Here is a 21,484-nt window from a genome sequence, read left to right on the forward strand (position 1 = left end):
AAAAAATACAACAATGTAATTAAAATGACTTGGTTTGTGATTGTAGCATGCTTGAAGTAAAGAGAACTCAAAGATGACATTGAGATGTGTAGACTGATTGACTGTAATATTGTCCTAAATTTGTCAGCTAGGAGATGCAGTGGGTATAATGCTGGGCCTGGAGGCCAAATGATCTGTGTTCAAATGCTGCTCAGACATTTCCAAGTTGTATGATCCTGGGCAAGTCACTTGCTTTCTCTGAGCATTTCTTAACCAGCTCTAGACTATAGAAGTTTAATCAGGCCTCTATAGCCAGGTTGGACATAGCTTTTTAAGAGAAAATGCCTCCCAGGGGTGGCAACAAGGATGCATTTCCTCTGAACTTCTGGTCCCAGGGAAAATGGGCCCAGAACTACCAATGGGCCCAGAACTACTCAGGTCAGGACACTGTATGTAGTGGGTTGTACAGAACTCCACCAAGCTTGAAAGAGAGCTCAGCATCTGTCTGAGGCCAATTCTGACTATGCAAAATCACTTGGGGCAGAGACCGAGACTAGTGAGCCATGAATTGCCCTATGTGAGACAAGGCTGAGACACTTTGAGATCCAGCTCCCAAGGAAACCGCAATCAGAAGGAAGGAAATCAAGAAGGCAATCTGATAGAAGTAACAATGAAGAGGCACATAGGGTATTATGGACAGAACCTAGTGACCCTCTACCTATAGGTGAATCAATGCTTTCTTGTGGGGCTGCGTTAGTACATGGGAGAGTACATAAAGAAGAAGAGTAAAACAGAAGGAGAGAGAAGAATGAATGATACATTGGGGTCAAAGGAAGGGGTAGCAATGAGGGGAAAGTGAACTCTCTGGTATCAGAAAGAGAAGAAATTACAGGGAGTTGGTAAGGAGAAGGGAGAAAGACTGAAAAGGGGGAAAAAGGAAGGAGGCCTTACTTTGGAGGTGGGAAAAGGTTCCACTGATGAATGCTCATATAGGTGAAGAGAGATAGTCAGTGAAGGGAGTTTAGGACCTTACACTGAATGTGAGTTCTTGTGTGCTTGAAAAATCTTCTTGACCTGGGAGAGGGGATAGTTACAACGCATGACGGCAATGGCACCTGGAGGTTTGGGAGATCATGGACAAAGGGAAGATATTTACAGGCAGCTGTAGAAAAAACATGTCAACTAGAAAAGGTATAGATTTGTGGTTGGCTACATAATCAGGGGTTTAGTGTGAGGGGGCAAACCCTACAATTTATCTGTGTCCTCTGGAACACCTGAAACATTTGGCATTGTTCTGGGAGTAAGGCCCAATGGAAAAGGAAACTTCATGGGGTAAAATCTACAAGGCAATGGTGGAAAGGGGAGAGCTTAGAATCGATACCTTGGAAGCTTTGATGGCATGAAGAATACAGAGAAAATAGAGTGACCAGATAATGATAGAAGTCAAAAATCAGGAAAAGAAAGTCTAGAGTAAACAGAAAAATAAATTGGATAATGAAGAGAGTTAAAGGAATCCTTTTTGGAAATTGGTATAAAAATTAAATAAAAAAAAACAACTAATGAACGAGACTAGCTGAAGGGGAGGAAAGGAAGGAGGGATCTACTTGACAGAAGAAAGGGGAGAGAAAGGAATATATACAGATAAAAGCAAGAGAGAAAAGGAACTAATAAAGAAAAAACAATAAAGGGAAAGGGGAATCAAATGAGAAGAAGGGATCAAGAGTGAGGGGAAGAGAACCAATGGGAAATGAGTCACCTTAAAATAAAGTCAATTTTACACCAGAAGAGGGAATTTGAAACTGAAAATCTTCTGTGCAAACATTAATGCATCTAGGATAAGAAGGGAAGTAATTGAATGGAGGGGAAAAAAATCTTTGCATGGAAATAGAAAGCTTTGATATTAATTCATAATCAAGGACTTGCCACCATAAATTACATAAAGGTTAGTCTTAAGGAGACAAGATTTATTGACTTATGCACGTTATACAATTAAGTGGAGTAAATAGTGTAACATATCACTTCACATTACATAAATGTAATATTGGTACCAGATTCCTAGAAAAAACATAAGGAAGCTTGAATTAAGCAGCAAAAGTTTCCTTTTTTATTTTATAAAGTAACATGATAAACTATTGTTCTAATAATGTAAACTCCACAGTATCATGTAGAATTCAAAAATAAAACAATATTCAAATAGAGTATCATTATAGACAAAACTGTTGTCTACCACTGCCTGAACATAATATTAATCTATGAATTTAAGACCATTTTAATAGATGTCACCATGAGGAATATTCATGATCTTCAAAGCAGATGGAATGAAATGCTTTTAAATTATAGTCTCAGTGGAAGTTAAAGAAGTTAAAACTAAGGGGCAGCTAGGTGGCGCAGTGAATAGAGTACTGGCCCTGGAGTCAGGAGGACCTGAGTTCAAATCCAGCCTCAGACACTTGACACTTACTAGCTGTGTGACCCTGGGCAAGTCACTTATCCCCAAATTGCCCTGCAAAAAAAATCCCCCAAAAAACAAACTAAAAAAGGAGTTAAAACTATATAGGAACAGGTTAGATATGTGTCATTCTTGTCATGTTGTCTGCTACTAGATCTGACCTGAAGACATTTTCAGAAGAGAAATTATTATCCAATAACTCTTAGCCAATTAAAAAAAAATCCTCAACCTGTACAATAGTTAGCATAAATATATAAGATTAATAGCAAGATTGTGACTTACAGACTGTTCCTATCTGAATCCCATGAAAAAAGAACAGAAGAATGAAATGCTAATAGAAACGACTTATCTTTATTTATTTTTTTAAGTTTTACAAATTATTTTACATTCATTTTCTCAAGGAATCTTAACAATAGTCTTTGGATATGCCATTTTTCAGTCGAGGAAAGTGGGAGATGGATATGTATCCAGTTTTAATTAGCTAGGAAATAGCTAAGATAGCATTCATACCAAGGATCTTGCTGATTCCAAATCCAGCATTCTTTCCACTATGCATATGAAGAAATTAAAAGAAAGGGGGGATTGGAAAAATGTTGTGGATGAGAAGAAAAAATAGGAAGGAAAAAAATGGTAAAAAGTACTTGTACTTTGAGGTGGAGAAGTATATTTAACACCTATGAAGCAGAAATTCTTAACCTTTTTGTGTGTTTATAAACCCCTTCTTGAGGGTTCTTAAATGTATAAAAGTAAATCATAGGGTTGCAAAAGAAACCAATGGTTAATGAAAATAGAAATGAAATTCTTTTTATCTATCCAAGTTCATAGACTACTTAAATTCTATCTATAGATCCCCCACCTTGGGAGTCCACGGAACCCATTTTAAGAACTTCAACTTAAGAACTCCTGGTTAAGAGAACCAGTGGCAGCTGTAGTCTTCAATCACATCTAAATTCTTCCTACACCTGAACATTTGCGTAGAAACAAATAATAGTAGTTAAATATAAGACTATAAATCATGAGTATATTATCTATTGTTGAAATTAAATTCTTCTATATATAATATTACAAAAATCATATGTGATTAGGTCCAGGTTGTGTCTAAGTGAAGGAAATGAAATGGTCTTATGAGTAGAAGTCATGATCTTATAAGGATTAAATTCAATTGGAGAAAAATCTAATATGTTCTGTCGCCTATTTTGTGAATAAATAGTTTAAGTTTATATGAGACTGATGCTGAATTTCAACTGTTTGCATCTTTATAGAACATAATTTTTTAAGTATTTATATATGACTGAATGTAACTACCATGCCACCATATAAATGGCTTTTTATCCAATAAATAACAATGCATTTTAGAAAGTAAAACACAAACAAACAAAAACAAGAAAAACTATCTGTTTAAGTGAAAGAACTATGTGTAGCTTATTTCATAAATCCAATTTTCCACTGAAGTGGTTGGTTTGCAATGAAATTGGATATATCTCAGAATATTTTGACAACCAAAGAAAACAGTAAGGAACATGAGTTGATGAAAAACCGTTGTCACAGGAATCTATTTTAATTCTCACATACATTACTGAAGACAGATTTATTAGCTAGTCAAAAATAGCTTGTCACAGTATATTAACCAACAGATTTTTATGTAAAACATTAAAAGAAAAATTACTGCAGCAAAAAGAGCTTTGGGAGTACTAAAGAAAATGCTATGGATGAAGAGAGTAACACTATTTTTTTAAAAAAGGTAGTACTGTAATAAGAATGCCAGAGAACACACCTATAATCAGATTTACTTTGTAAAATAATCTCAAGGCTTTGGCTCATTTTTTCTGCTGGTGAAGAATAGAAAAGAGAAAAAATGCAATTGAAAATGATTCTCCTATTCCATAACCATCTGTACAGATGTGGTTACTTTAGCATGAATGACTAGCTAATTCAGTTCATTTTGAGGACAATAGTTTCTAATAAGACTAGGGAATAAACTGAAGCATAGGCAATAGAGTCCACAATGAAAGAAACATAGAAACATATGGAAATATTTTGAGATAATGAACTTGAATTATATACATGGGAAAAATAATTCCTTGAATGCATACATAAGGCTTATAGCATAATGCTCATGAAATTGTATTTCCTTAAATGTGTGTCTCCCTTTGAAATCTATTTGGCTTAATTTTGTGGTGAGCAGAAGTGAATAAACTACTCATTCATGTTTTGTGAATGAATTTTTCCAAAGCTCCAGGGAACTATTCAGTGGATTAGGAAGGGGGAGGGGAAGAAAGTATTGAAGGTCAAGGCAAAAGGTATGGTTTGTGTATGAATAAAATAGTTCCCGAAAGAGCTAATTCACTTTATATAGTTAATTACATTATCACAGAGTATTTTCTTCATCCTAAATCCCTATAACATGAAGTCCATTCGAGTATACCCAATTCAATTAAGTTAACATTTATTGAGCACTCACAGGGTGCCAGGCACCATACTAGCTAGTATTACACACTAGAAAATATAGAGGAGACATACTCCTTGGCCTCCTGAACTTAAAATGAATCCACCCAAGTTGACATAGTGGTGTTCGGAAGGACATGGTAGGGCAGCTATACTTTAAAGCTACAGATCCTAAATCCCAAAATCCAATATAGTGACTTGTAATTCTGGGCTCTAGAGTTAATGCATTATTTAAATGACTTTTTAAAACCATTCTAGACACCATTTTGATGGTATCACTTTGCCCATGGGAAGGAGAATGCTATTTCAGACCGCTTGGCTGATGGAGGGCTATATGGTTTCAAAAGCAGGGCAAATTGTGAAAATGGTTCTATGTAGCAAGAGGTAAGAAGAGTAATTGTCCTTTTTCCAGATTATATGTGACTAAGGAAAGAAAAAAATTAAAAACACTGAAATTAACCTAAGTTAAAATATATTTACAGGACAATGCTCACTAATAATGATAAGTCAAATTTTCTAAGACACAAAATATTATTTAATAGCTTAGAAAATATATCTATATGCTTTGAAATATGATTTTTCTTATTTGTGTATTTTATTTGCAAAGGGTTTTCCTAAGTCTGACAATATAAAATCCAATCCCACAAATTCTGAATTAAAGGACCATGCATATAGAACTGGTAATTTACCAGAGAGGTCAAGTAGATAAATTCCCTTATTTTATACATGAGGTAATGAAGGCCCCGACTGGTTCAGTGAATTGACCAGGTTTACATAGCTAGTATCTCTCTGAAACAGGGCTTACACTCAAGTCTTTCTGACCCTATGGTCCATCCAATATGCTATACAATTTGATTTGTTTACTTTTTTCTCCATCCCAATCACCCAAGAGAGCACACACACACACACACACACACACGCACACACACACACACACACACACAAACACACCCCCATTTGTTTTATTTTTCTCTGCTTCCCTAATTGTTTTTCATTTCAGGCTAAGATGTGTCAGGGAATCCAAGGGATGAAATTAATTTTTTGTCTTTATTAGTCTTAGATTATTCCATATTAAGCTTATGTTATCCTTTGATTTGCTCATTTAAATTACCACCTATTAAATCATATTTCTCTAATAAAGATCTCATTTTCAAGATATATAAGGAACTGATTGAAATTTTCCAATAGATAAGTAGTCAACAGATATGAATGGACAATGTGCAAGGAAATAAATTCAATATTTCAGCAACCATATGAAAAAATGCTTTGTCAGTAATAATTAGAAAAATATAAATTAAAGGAACTTAATGGTTCTACCTCTCTTATCAAACTGTCAATAATGTCAAAAGAGGAAAATGATAAATGTTGGAGGGGCTATGGGAAAACAGATACATTAGTTCACTGTTGGTAGAACTCTGAATTAATCTAGAAATTAGTCTAGTCTGGAAACAAATTTGGAACTGAGCCAGAAATTTACCAAGCTATGGATATTCTTTGACCCATCTACACTACTGCTAGGTGCCAAATTGTTTTCTATCCTAAAGAAATAGAGGAAAGTGGAAATGGGTCTATGAGTATACAACTATATATAGAAGCTCTTTCTGTGGCAGCCAAGAATAAGAAACTTATAGTGTCCTATTGGGAAATGACTAAAAAATTGGGGAATATTAATGGAATTATATTGGAATAATATCACCTCCAGACAGAGAGATGATGAACTTAGAATTCAGAAAGAGATATAATACACTTTTTTTGGATAGATGTCCTTTATGGAAGGTGGAAAACCAAAACAAATAAAATTAAAAGGATCAAACGTAAAAACTGGGTGTGAGAAATAGAAACAACCAATTTAGTTCTTCATCCCTTAATATCAGCTCAAGCCAACACAGAAGGGTGATGTCAAGGAAGCCAAATCTTTCCTACCCACCACCCCCAATCATGAAATTATAATTCATAGCCAAATCCCTCTCTTCCCACTCTTCTACCTCCACCTTCCCCCAGTGACAAAACCATCATAAATCTTCTCCCCTTCCCACAAAGTATTCAGCCAGAGCCACATGGCACAAAGGCCACTGGAAACTTGGGAACTCATTGTGTGTCAACATGAGGCCCCCAAAGACCCTCTGGACTCCTGTAGTAGTTTCTTTTCTGTGATTAGTAGTAAGTAGTAAATTAGGTTTCTGTACAGCAGGAAAAAATAAGGGGAAAGGAATGTGGGAACAGGGGAGATCTCCAGAAATTGTCCTCATGGGACCCCAAACTGCATGACCAACTCCTCTTTTGCTTCGACCTGGATCTGAGAAAGTGCACTGTAGGCATAAGCAGCTATTCTGGAGACCTGCTGCAAATATGCAAAGGGGACAGGGTCACTGGCAAGCACTTGATGGGGCTGGCTAGCGAGTGACAGCAGTGGTGGCTACTTCTTCCAGTGAGCCAAGCTACTGCTCAGGACATCCAGGCGGGTACTGTATTATCTCTCGCGGTCCATGTACTCATGCTGCTCCATTCCCTGGGAATCTGCTGCCAATACATCAATGATGTTGCTGGCTGTCTTGGCAAGGATAGAAGACAGCAGGGCCTGCACATCTGTACCGGCTGCAGGCAGGCTGTGGTAGTTGGGTTCTGCTCCATTTAGGATCTTGGTTGGGGGACTGCTGGTGTCCAGAAGTAGTTTCTGCTTCTCTCGATCCTCACAATCAGATTTAGAAAGGAGTTTCCTGGTCTTTTTATACTGTCCTAGAGTAAGTCCTCATTGTTACAGCTATAGCAGCACCCCATGGTCGGAGCCGGCTTGGGGAGCTCAGATCTAGGGGATCAGCGTCCAACAGGAGCCCTTTCTCATCAAATGACCCGTGATCGTGGCCTGCAGGCTCCCACCGGCCACACTGCCGCCACCTCAGCAGGCAGAACCGGCAGGCTATCTCCATAATACACTTTTTCATAGGGCAAATATGATCATGTGTTTTGGTGGACTATCTAAATATGTAGCAAAGTATTTTTTAAAAGTTTTCCATTTTTAAAAACTGCTCAATAGTAGGTAGTTGGATAATTTAATTAATAAAAACAAAATTTTGTTACTTGAAAAATAAAAATAATGGTCTCAATCAGAATAACAGAGAATTCCTTCTACAATGTCTTCCACTAAGTATTTCTCTTTTAAACACTTCTTTTTATTAGGAAGTGTTTTTTTTTTCTCCTTCTTTTACTATGGCATTGTACTTGTATGAATTTCATCAGTGGTTTCAATGATATGGATATAAGCTAATTTCTAGGATTTCTCATCCTAGGTAGCTCTTATTCTTCACCCCAAATGTTGGTGACTATCCTTTCAATTTGTTGATATTGTATGGATGATAATAAGGTATGTAGCCTATAAAGTGGTTATCCTCCATTCTTCTTTCATGACCAGGCCACCTCTTTCTCCAGTTATATATCTCTCTGTCAGTATCCTTTGTTCTTTTTCTCCTGAAAAATTAATTATTGGTAAGTACCCACTTATAACTATACTGTGCTTTTTCATTTCCCTTTAGGAAAAAAATATGGTCCTGTGAGTTTTGTATAAGTTTAACTTATATATTTGAATGAATTCTGTTGATTGTAGTTGTGTAAAGGTTTCAAGATTTGAGAGGTATAATAAGCACACTCACACTTCTAGAGTTACAAAAACTTTATTAATTATAGGTAGGATAATGAGTTAGACAAGGACAATAAGTTTCAGAGGCATAGAAATAAAGAAACAAAGACACAATAACAATTCCAATCACAACTGCAGTAATAAAAGACATATATCACCAAATCAGGGAAGCACCATCATCTGGATTTCTACCTGGGGAATCCCAATTCACAGCTTCCAGAGTGCAGACTGGGAAAGGTCCCAGGCAGGGGAAGAGTGTCCTCTCCATGGGTGAGATTCCAAAGGCCACTTTCCCAGTGAAGACATATACAGTTTTAAACAAAAAAGACATTAAGTCAACTGCTTGCTTGACCAGCAGAAATGTTATCTTCCTTTCTCAAAGGCCGGCCAAGCCTGTGAGATAGAAAGAACACCCTGCTTTGACCGGAATACATTTATCTGTTGCTGAACTTCTGCAAAGGTTCTGTTTTGTTCCAAGGAAGCAGGCCTAGCTTTTGAGGAAGAAAACAAACCTATCAATCATCCTGATTGATTCAAAAAACTAAAGGGTCCCAGCAAGTCTATATTCTCATGAACAGGGAAGATCTTCCTGATTTCATAATTAACCCTTCAGTAGTTTAAATGTATCACAATTCTTGGAAAATCAACTGCAAAGGCATGCCCTAGTGACAATGTATGAGAAATATCTTCTATGAGTACTTGTTCAAATAAAATAAAACACAATTCAATGTTTCTTTGTCTCTTATAATATAATATGAAATTAGTAAATATCTATTTTATTCATAATTATTATAAAATTTATTTATTCCCTATTCTTGGACAATTTTTTTGTCAATCATAATAATTTAGTTGGTTCTTCCCAAAAGATCCCTGGTTTTGGATTCAGAGCATTTCAGTTGAAGTAATCATTCTAATACTTGTATTCTTCAGAAAGATGATTTATTTCCCTTGACCTTGATTTGCTCACCTACAAAATGAAAAGGTTCAACTAGTTGACATCTCAGTTCTAGCTAATTCTTCTAGTTATATCTATAACCGCCACCTTTTCCTATGATTCCATAAAGTTGCAAATATCCTGATATTAATTTGTGATCACTGCTTTTATGCTAAATAATCAATAGATTTTGATTTGAAGAAAGTTGTCAGAGAAGTAAATTGTATCTGAATATTACCATGTAAAGGTAAGAAAATTCTTTTTTATTACATGTCTGGGCTCAGGTATTGTTGCCATGATTCTAAGCATATTTCAGCTCTGGTCATTGAGTGAAACAGTGTGACTGATGAGACATTTATAGAAATGAATTGTCTGTGGTATATAAAAATGATTATGTTTATTGCTTTCCTCCTCACCCTCAACTATAAAGACTTGTAGAACACTCCTTTGACCAATATAGTCTGCTTTTTAAAGAAAATGGGATATTTAGTAATTTATTTCACAGAGGGCTCAGAATAAAAAAAATCCAAAAATTATAAATTCTTAACTGGTACTAAATGTATAGAAGTTGGACATAGATATGTCTTACTATATCTATGTATGCTTATCCCAATAACTTAAGAAAATACCCCTATATTAAAATTGTTTTCTTTTTGGTATAATTTGTGTCTGTCCTTGGATCCTGTCCTTTTATTTTCCTCCTGGCTGGGGACAAAAGAATATCATTTGTAAACTGCATGCACAGTTAAGTAGATTTACTATGACATATTGTATCATTATTTAGCTTTGTCAAGGATACTGCCATGGTTAATGACTTAGTGGTGTTATTGCAGGAAAAAAGAAAAACAAAACCAAAAATCCCTATAACTGAATTTTGATAGCTAAGTAAGCCAAACCAAAACAAACAAATAAACAGATAGACAGAACGACTGACTGACTGACAGATAGATAGATAGATAAAGAAATAAATGCATAAATAAGTAAATGTGTTTTTCCCCCAGTCTTCTTCTGTCAATGAAAATCTAGCCACTTGATTATCCATCATGGTACATTATTTGTTATACATGCAGTATAAATGGGGTGACAACTAGTGGTGCAATAGATAAATTGTTGAGCTTGGAGTTAGGAAGCTTCATCTTCATGAGTTCAAATGCAGCCTCAGATGCTTACTACCTGTGTGACCTTGGACAAGTCACTTAACCTGTGTTTGCCTAAGTTTCCTCTTCTGTAAAATGACCTAGAGAAGGAAATGGCAAACCATTTCAGTATCTTTGCCAACAAATCCCTAAATGGTATCACAAATAGTCAAACATGTTTAAAAATGACTGAACAACAACAAAAATGTACACAGTACTCTGCTATAACTACTCACTTGAACCCTCCAGACTAATTTTCATTTTGTAGGATCATAGATGCAATGCCTTAATTAGAAATAGCAATATAAGATTTTCTTGGGCCTTATTCCTAGAAATGTGCAAAATCACAAACTTTGTGTCTCCTTTGCTAGATCCTCCACTAATCATTTCCTCTAAACATAGATGTACCTGAGGGTTCTGTCCTTGGCCCTCTTTTCTTCTCCCTTCATAATAATTTCCTTGATGATCTCATCTACTCCTATGGATTTAATAACTCTCTTCTGATGATTCTCCAAACTACCTTTCCTATATCAATCTCTCTTCTGACATCCAATCTCACATTTCCAACATTTAGACATCAAGAGAGATACCTGGTAGATATCTTAAACTCAATATGTCCAAAACAGAAATCATTATTTTTGCCTCTAAACTTTCCCCTCATCCTATTTTCCAATTACTGTAAAAGGTAATATTATGCTCCCATTTTCTCAGGCTCATGACTTAGGATTCATGCTGGATTCCTCACTATCTCCCACTCCCCCGCCTCCACTCCATATCCAAGATGTTGCTAAGACCTGACAACTTTAGCTTTGCAACATCTCTCCTCTAACTCTATCAACATTCTAGTGTAGGCCATCATCACTTTATGTCTTGATTATTGCATTAGCCTGCTGGTTGGTCTGCCTCTTCCCACTCCAATCCATTTTTCATTCGGCCACTAAAGTGATTTTCCTAAAACACTGCTCTGATCACTGCCCCCCAACTCAAAAAACTCCAGTAGCTTTCTACTGCCTCTAGAAACAAATACAAAATAGTCTGTTTTATATTCAAAACCCATCACAGCCTAGTCCCTTCCTACCTTTCCAGTCTTCTTACATCACTTCCTCCCTAACATGTACTCTTCCATTCAGCAACACTTGCAACCTGACTGTTTCAGAAACAGGACTCTGGGAATTTTTTCTGACTGTCTCCATGACTGGAATGGTCTCCCTACTCCATTCTGACTACTGACCTCTTTAACTTCTTTCAAGTCCCAATTACAATTCTACCTTCTACAGGAAGCCTTAACCGAAATGTCTTAATGCTGCTGCTTTCCCTCTTTTATTTCCTAATTATACTTTATATACCTAGTTTATATATATATATGTTTGCATGTTGTCTTCCCCATTAGATTATAAGCTCCTTTACGGTAGGCACTGCTGTCTACCATTGTATCTGGCACATGATAGGCACTTAAAAGGTTTGTTGGTTGACTGAATAAAAATAGTATTATCTCTTTGGAACTTTAAGTTCCATGATGCTACTGTGATTTTAATACTTATTGTACCAAGAGGTCAGATATCTATACACTTTGTAGGGCTTAGTAAAAAATATAAATAAACAAAGAAACAAACAAAATGACATAACTGGTGGACCCTCAATGAACAAAGTTGTAAAATAGTTAAAGTATTTGCAGAAGTTGTTTTTGCTTTGCCATTTAAAAAAAAATGATTATGCCCAGAGTTAGAGAATAGCTGAATGTGATTGAGTAAAAAGGTAAGGAAACATACATTTATTAAGAACCTATTATGTTCTAAACAATTTAAAAATATTATTATCCTGTTTGATCCTCACAAAACCTCTGTGAGTTAGATGCTATTATCCCCATTTTCAAGTTGATGAAATTGAGACAGAGATTAACTAACTTGCTGAGAGACACAGCTATTCAGAGTTTGAGGTTGTATTTGAAATCCAGCCTTCTTAAACTACAAGGCCAGTGCTTTATCCACTATATCACCTAACTGCCTCTAAAAAAAACAAAAAAAAATGTGTATGTAAAGATAGATAGATAGACGGATGGATGGATGGATAGAAACATGTGTATTATGTATACATACATATATGGGTGTATATATGTATATACACATATATTTTATATATATATATTTAAGAAATATAGTTCAGATCAACAATATTTCCAAAAAAGTTGATTGGAAATGTCGTATCACTTTTTCACAACTTGTATGGCAACCAGTTACTAGATCCATCATGAAGAAGGGAAGGGAAAGGAAAAAAAAATTTATGAGCTTGCATTATACACATACACACATACACACACACACGCACACACATAGAACATATATTTTCCATGTTGATATGATCCTATGACATAGGTGCTCTTATTATCCTTATATTACAAGTGAGGAAAGTGAGACAAGCAGAGGTTAAATGACTTGCTAAAAGGTCACATAGCTGAGAATTTAAATTCGGATTTTCCTGTTTCCAGGCAGTATTCTATTGACCAATAGTGCTCATTGTGTCATAAAAAGTTTGTTTGTTTTCATTCTTCTTTATTAATGATTTTTGACTAGCAGAATAAATAGAAGATGCAACAAATTACAAATACATCTGTATGAATCAGGTCTTCAATTTTCATTTCTTGATCTCTGCCCAGTTCCCTTCTCCAAGCACTAAAGCCTTTTTGTTTAAGTTATAGTCTCTAATGTTTTACTATGGTCAGAAACTCCAAGAAAGGCTCAAAATCAATAAGATGAAAAGAAAATGAAGGGAAAAAAAGGAAACAGAATAAAGCAGATAAGTAGACGGAGTGCTTTAAAATGTTGGGAATTTTTGAACTTGTGTCCACAGTTGTCTCTGGCAAAAGGGAATTTTTTTTTTTTTTTAGAATTTTACTTAAAATAGTTTAGTTAGGAGCAGCTAGGTGGCACAGTGGATAAAGTACCAGCCCTGAATTCAGGAGGACCTGAGTTCAAATCTGGCCTAAGACACTTGACACTAGCTTTGTGGCCCTGGGCAAGTCACTTAACCCTCATTGCCCCACCAAAAAAAATTTTATTTAATTTGATATTGTTCCATTTTCAGTAACTTTTTCACTTATCCTCATTCTGCTTTTCATGAAGAATAAACATTTTAGTTAGTTATGCTTTCTACTATTTCCTTAAAGTTCTACTCATTGCCATAACTTTAATTTTAGATCTCTTTAAACTTAGATACCTTAGAAATTTATGGAATCACAAAAATGATAGCATATGCATATACATATATTTATACCTATATAAACATACTTATCTATGCATCTATACATATATTCATTATAACTTCAGTTATGAATGATAGCATGTATTAAATTCCCATATGAAAAATCTTGGTGTGAGATAGGGTCTAAGCAGATCTTAGAAAATTTGGATCTCTCACACAGCAGGAGTGGCCAATGATGAACTTCTCCCACGGTTTAGATGGTCACAAGTTGTTCAGTAGAGAGTTGAAATGAATCATTTAGTGTGACACAAAATCCTTGAATTTTTTGCACCACAGAGAAAACTAGTTATATAGCACTTAGTACTGTCTCCAACCTACCTTCTGATCTTTCTTCTATTATCATTTCCATAACAGGCCAGGAAGATAACACCCTATTTCCCCCACATCAGCAGTGGAACCTGGATAATGGCAAATTTTGACAATGGAATTGAGAACAGATCACATACAGTAACTCTATCTGATAACTTAGTTTTGAAAAGTCCCTGTGAGTCATATTGCTAGCATAAAATGCTACTTAATTACTTCACAGAATAAACTTATTTATTAAGGTACTTAGTCCCACTTGAAGAGGAATCTTGTCTCTTACAAGGTGAGCATGGTATGTAGTATGACTTAATTAGTTTTATAAATTCTCAACCAATGCAATTTGCACATTGGTTGACAAAACTTGTTAGCTAATCTGGAGAGAAGGCCTAAGGATGGTCTGATAGTTGTCTCCTTATGTTTGAAAGGCTACCACAGGGAAGAAAAATTAGCTTTCATTTTCTTGGTTTCACAAACAAAGCAAGAGTACAGTCAATGGGTCAAAGTGGAAGAGTGGCATACTTTGGCTTGATAAAAAGAAGAATTTTATTATAGCAATTGCTCCTAAGTGGAATGGACTGCCTCCAGATATTTGAATATTCTAACACTGGTGATCTTCTAGTAGAGTCTGAATGACTATTCCTTGGGGATGCTTTCAATCAATCAGCAATAATTAACCTTATCTTTCTCAAAGCACTCATCTGGTTGTGTTATGATATGATATCTAGAACTGAAGATAGAAAACTAGATATTTGACCAAGGCAAGGTACAACTGGGCTCCTTCAATTTAGGAATTGTGTTTCTGTTAATGCAAACTAAGATGACATTAGCTTTCAAACTTTTTTTTTTTGTGGGGCAATTGGAGTCACACAGGTAGCAAGTGTTAAGTGTCTGAGGCCAGATTTGAACTCAGGTCCTCCTGAATCCAGGGCCGGTGCTCTATCCACTGCACTACCTAGCTGCCCCAGCTTTTAAACTTTTGACATGTTATGTTTACTGTTCATTAAAGTATCCAAGATTTCTTCTCTCTTCCTCCATCTGTGTAGATTTGTTCAACATAATTGCAGTACTTCTCATGTATTCCTTATCCATTTTCAAGACTTTGGTTATAAAATGGAGTTTAAGTCATGCTATATACATTAAAGTCCAAATCAAGTACCACAACATCAGTTTTCTTGGAAATTACTGCAAGCAATATAAGAAATTGCTGTTCTTTATTTTATTTTAAATTTCTGGAAGAAAACAAGCATTTGTATAACAGTATAATAAAAAGATTATTGCACATGAAACTGCAAATCTATTCTGTACAACTTGCTATTGCTTTTAAATATATAATAAAATTATCATATAAATTTCTTTTTTTCTTTTTTCCCTTTATTCTTTCCCCTTCTGCAAGATGCTTACCATTAGATACATATACACACATATACATATATATACATATACACACACACACACACACACACACACACACACACATATATATATATATATATATATATATATATATATATATATATATATAAATTATTCTTTACCAACTTTTATTTATTGATTATTTCTCTGGATGCAGATGTCATCCTTCTTCAATGTTCTTTATTGTTAATTTGGGTATTTATAATAGTCAAAATGACTTATTTGCTCAAATTCATTCTTATAACAAGATTGCTGTTACTATATACAATGTTTTCTTGGTTCTCATTTTGCTCTTCATTATTTCATGCAAGCTTTACCATGTTTTTCTAAGACCATTGAGCTCTTCACTTCTTATAGCATGGTGGTATTTCATGACAATCATATGGCAAAATTTGTTTAGCCATTCCACAATTAATGGAAATTGTTATTCTAATGACATAAAATAAATGAATATTCTAGATTTCCTTTGTAAATAGCAATACAATGAAAAGCAAAAATGACTTTTCTCTAGTTGGAAAAAAAATTAGTAACATACCTCATCAAATAAACATGATTTTATGAATCATTTATTACAAACTGATTTCAGGAAAAACAAGTAAAGCCTGTACATTATGTATCATTACTGTACTAAATTTACTTAATGGATTTTCACCTGCTGGGCTATATCTGTTAAACACTAGTACTCAGTATGAAAGACAACAATGGAAAATAGACCTTTCTAAGACATTATTAATGGTTTAAAGGTTTCAATAAGTCAAAATTACTGTCATCCAACATTTTCAAATTACATTTCAAGTTTTTCCCCAACATAAAATGTACTTATTAAGTATAATTACGTTTAACATAGTGGTACTTAGCACACCACTCCTCCTCCTCCCCCCACCACACACATCTGTATACATAGCTAATTAATGTGGTAGACATGTCAAATGTTAGATTCCTGTGGATACAGCTGTTCATAGGAACACTGAGCCTTTAAACCTGTATTTATCTTCCTTTTCATTATTTTGAGTAAATAATTTCTTTCTCCACATAGATTTACTGGATCCAAGTGTGTCCCCAAAGTATAGGGATATTTTAAATGTATATTTTACTACATTTGACTTTTCTTAGAAAGATGATGTGGCTTTCTTTACAATGTTATCAGGAATACTCAGTCCAGCAATTGTTTGATTTTTACACAATCCTTTCTGCTGATGGCAAAGGAAGAGAGGAAGAGTTACTCCCATGTGTATGAGCAGATGGAAGAATGTTAGTGTTATGTTTCAGTCACCAGTCCTGATTCTTTTATCTTCTAACTCAATTTCTGAAACAGACCATGCCTGTCAAACTAGCTGTTAGATGTGAATGACAGCATATTAAAAAAAGTCTGTTCACAATTCATCCTTTATAGTGTAATGCTGTACATTAAGTTGATTTCCACAAAAATTTCTTTGCACATAAATTAAAGAGATGCTCTCTATATTAAAATTAGATTTGGAAAAAAAATTAATTCCATTAGAAAATTCCAAGGTTTGCCCTGCTATTTTGGGAACTCCTAAATGTCAGCTTTGAGTATTCTTTACATCCTTGGGCTATATGATAATGTGATAGATTTATCTTTATTACACGTTCTTAACATCTTTTCTTTCTATATTTAAACTTCACATTTTAGATATTTTAACACTAATGAAGATGTCTTTCTTATGGAATATTATTCCAGAGATCATAGAACTATGAATGAAAGCATCTAAAAAAACTTACTCTTTGCATTTTGTTAAATTCTAGTGACCTTGAGTCAAGACTTGCCAGATGAAAGTCATACATACATGACAGATTTTGTAGACTTTGTTCTCTGAAAGATTGTCATCTGTTGAATGAAATTTATAGAATCATATAACATTTCTGAAAAATTCTAGTTTAAGTGACACAGTATTGAAACAGATGATTTAACAGAACTGCATAGCTCGACAATAGAGCCTAAAAAGTTATAAGTTATTTCAAGGGCAGGACGTTCTTTTTTGACACCTTATTTACATAGGACCTCATCTTCACAAACTAGATCTTCAAGCTGAAAGAAACTTTGCAAAGTATCTTGTACAACTAAGGACAAAGAAAATGACCTACATATGTCATATTTAATTAATAGCCACCCTGACTTTACATGAATACTTTTTGTGGTATTGAAAGTAGTACTCACCAACATAGCCCATTATACTTGTAGATAATGAGAATTATTAAGAAGCTTTTCCTTGGTGTTGTTCAGTCATGTCTAACTCTTCATGACCCCATGGACCATAGCACACCAGGCCCTTCTTACCTCCACTGTCTCTCAAAGTGTGTCCAAGTTCATGTTCATTGTTTCTGTGATGATATCTATCTCATCCTCTGCTGTCCCTGTTTCCTTTTGCTTTCAATCTTTCTCAAGATCAAGGTCTTGTCTAATTGGTCCTCTCTTCTCATTATGTAGCCAAAGCATTCAATTTTCTGCTTCGGTATTTGATCTTCTAGTGAAGACCCTGAATTAATTTAAGTATTGACTGCTTTGTTCTGCTTGTTGTCCAAGGGACTTTCAAAAAGTCTTCTCAAGTGCTATAATTCAAAAACTGTCAATTCTGTGTCATTCAGCTTTTTTATATCCAACTCTCACAACCATACATTACTACTGAAAGAAATAAAAAATAAGCAAAAGAAAAAAGCTTTGACTATATGGACCTTGTTGGTAAGGTGATGTCTCTGCTTTTTAGTATTCTGTCCAGATTTGCCATAGCTTTCCTTTCAAGAAACAAGCATCTTTTAATTTGACTGCAGTCACCATCTTCAGTAATCTTTGAGTCCAAGAATATAAAATTTAACACTACTTCCATTTCTTTTCCCTCTGTTTGCCAGGAGATAATGGGACCAGTTTTGTTTCTTTGTTTCTTTGCTTTTTTTTAATGTTAAGCTTCAAGCCAGCTTTTACAACCTCCTCTTTCATCTTCATAAAGAGGCTTCCTGGGGGAAATTGGTGGCACAGTGGATAGAGCACCGGCCCTGGATTCAGGAGGACCTGAGTTCAAATCCAGCCTCAGACACTTAACACTTACTAGCTGTGTGACCCTGGGCAAGTCACTTAACCCCAATTGCCTCACCAATAAATAGATAGATAGATAGATAGATAGATAGATAGATAGATAGATAGATAGATAGATAGATAGATAGATAGATAGATAAATGAATGAATAAATAAATAAATGAATGAATGAATAAACAAACAAATAAATAAATAAAGAGGCTTCCTAATTCCTCTTCACTTTCTGTATAAGAATGATGTCTTCTGCATATTTCAGGATGAATGACATTTGTCTCAGCATCCTTAATTCCAGTTTTTGATTCATCCAGCTTGGCATTTTCATGATGTACTCTGCATATAATTTTAAAAAATAGGGACAATATGCATCCTTGTCAGACTCCTTTTTAACTCTTAAACCAATCAGTTTTTTCATGTTCAGTTCTAACTGTTGCTTCTTGGCCTGCACACAGGTCCACAAGAAACAAGATGATCTGGCACTCCCATCTCCTTGAGAACTTGCCACATTTGGTTGTGATCCACACAGTCAAAAGCTTTGGTGTAGTCAATGAAGAAGTAGTTGCCCCCTGCCCCAGAAATCCCTTGCTTTCTCCATCATCTAGTGAATCTACCAATTTGGTCTCTATTTCACCTGCCTCTTTGAAAATCACTCTGCTCTTCCAGTATGTCTTGGTTCACATATTGCTGAAGCCTAGTTTGCAGAATCTTATACAGAAAAATACACTTTGCTGGTGTATGAAATGAGCCCAATTATTCACTAAGTTGAATATTCCTTGTCGTTCCCCTCCTTTAGGATTTCGGCATAAACTGATTCCAAACCACTGTTGTGTTATTCAAATTTGCTGGCATATTGAGTGCAACACTTTAACAGCATCCTCTCTTAGGGTTTTTAATAGCTGAGTTGGGATTCTATCACCTCTACTAGCCTTATTGTTAGCAATGTTTCTAAAGGCCTACTTGACTTCATTCTCCAGGATATCTGGCTCTAGATCTTGGTTATTGGTTATGTTAAGATATTTCTTGTATAGTTCTTTTGTGTATTCCTGATTCATCTTAATCTCCTATGTTTCTATTGAATCCTACTATTTTTGTCTTTTATTGTGCACATTTTCCAATGAAACTTTCCCTTGCTATCTCTAATTTTATTGAAGAAATCTCTTGTTTTCTTCTCTAACTTTGCATTGCTCATATAAGAAAGTCTTATTATCTCTCCTAGCTATACTGTGGAATTCTGCATACAGATATTTGTTAAGCCTCATCACACAGCCATTTTGTTTTCTTTCTCTTCTATTTCTTTGGAATATATTTTGTTACTGCCTCCTATACAACATTGCAAACTTCTGTCCACAGTTCTTCAGCCACTCTATCTATGAGATATAATCCCTTAAACCTATTCTTCACCTTCACTTCATTTTCATAAGAGAAGTTTGTTAGGTCATACCTATTTGGTCTGCTGGTTTTCTCCACTTTCATCAATTTATATCTGAATGTGGCAATAAGAAGCTCATCCATAGTCAGTTCCAAATCTTTTAGAGGGTTTCTTCATCTTTGACTGTAAAATATATAATCCATCTGACATATATTTACCATGTGACGATGTCCATGTGTAGATTCATATCTGGGGTTGTTATAAAACAGTGTTTGTTATGACCAGAGAGTTGTCTCAATATTCTATTATTCTCTGCCCTACTTCATTTTGTACTCCAAGGCCAAATTTGCCTATTATTCCAATTACCTTTTGATTTCCTACTTTAATATTCCAATCCCCTATGATGAATATAACTTTCTTGGAATGTTTTTTTTTTTTTTTTGCGTGTGTGAAGATATCATAGATCTTCATAGAGCTGATCAAATCTATCCTCTTTGGCATCAGTAGTTGAAGCATAAACTTATATTATTATGATGTTGAATGTTTTGCCTTGCATTCAAACATATATCCTTTGGTGATTTTGGAGATTCTACCCCAGTAGTGCTTTTCTCACCCTTTTATTGACTATAAGGGCTGTTACATTTCTTCTAAAGGATTCTTGCCCATGGTAGTATATGTAGTGATCATTGGAATTAAATCTAGTCATTCCCATCCATTTAAGTTCACAGATACCCCAGATGTCAATTCTTAATCTTTCCATCTCATGTATGATAACATCCAGATTACCCTCTTTCATAGATCTTAAATTTCGGGTTCCTGTGTAATATTAGTGTTTACAACATTGGACTTTCCTTTCATCACCACAAGTGTCCAAGCCGAGCTTCCTTTTGGCTTTGGCCAAGCCACTTCATTAGTCCTGGAACAACTTGTAGTTGTCCTCTGTTCCTTTCCCAGCAGTACATTGGACACCTGAAAGGCTTATCTTCCAATATCATCTCTTTTATCATTTTAATAATGTTCATGCGGTTTTCTTGGCAAAGACTCTGGAGTGGTTTGCTAAATCCTTCTCCCTCTCTTTTCCTTACATCTAGACAAACTCTGTTTCCATGAAACTTAATTCATAATATGTCAGAGCTTGAAAAGTTCTTCAAGATCACTTAATCCAACTCCATCAATTTATAAATGAGCAAAGAGGCAGATATGTAGAATGTCTTCCCAAAGATCATGCTGATATCTCTTGGTAGAGATGGGACTAGAAATACAATTTCCTAGTGTTCCTAATTCCTAGATGAGCATATTTACCACCATATATTTTTCCAAAAGAAACATACATTTTGCCATATTGCTATATACATAATTTCACAAAATTCAACTCTCATTTTCAAATTGGATTTGTGTGTATGCACAGTGAAATTTAAAAAAAAAAGTTAACTTTGGTGTCAATGAACCTTGAATCCAAGTCTTGCTCTGACACTTGCTATCTATGTAACCCTGGTACAGTCACTTTGCTTT

At 35.0% G+C, this 21,484-nt stretch overlaps 1 protein-coding gene and 1 pseudogene across 1 annotated transcript in view; one reads left to right on the forward strand and one right to left on the reverse strand.

Moving 5' to 3' along the window:
* MYO16 (myosin XVI) overlaps window positions 1-21,484 on the forward strand; it is a 746,727-nt gene that overhangs the window by 147,892 nt on the left and 577,351 nt on the right. The window lies entirely within an intron of this gene.
* On the reverse strand, window positions 7,073-7,651 carry LOC122750927 (annotated as a pseudogene).

Source organism: Dromiciops gliroides, chromosome 3, assembly GCF_019393635.1.
Source record: "Dromiciops gliroides isolate mDroGli1 chromosome 3, mDroGli1.pri, whole genome shotgun sequence".
Taxonomy (NCBI): Eukaryota; Metazoa; Chordata; class Mammalia; order Microbiotheria; family Microbiotheriidae; genus Dromiciops; species Dromiciops gliroides.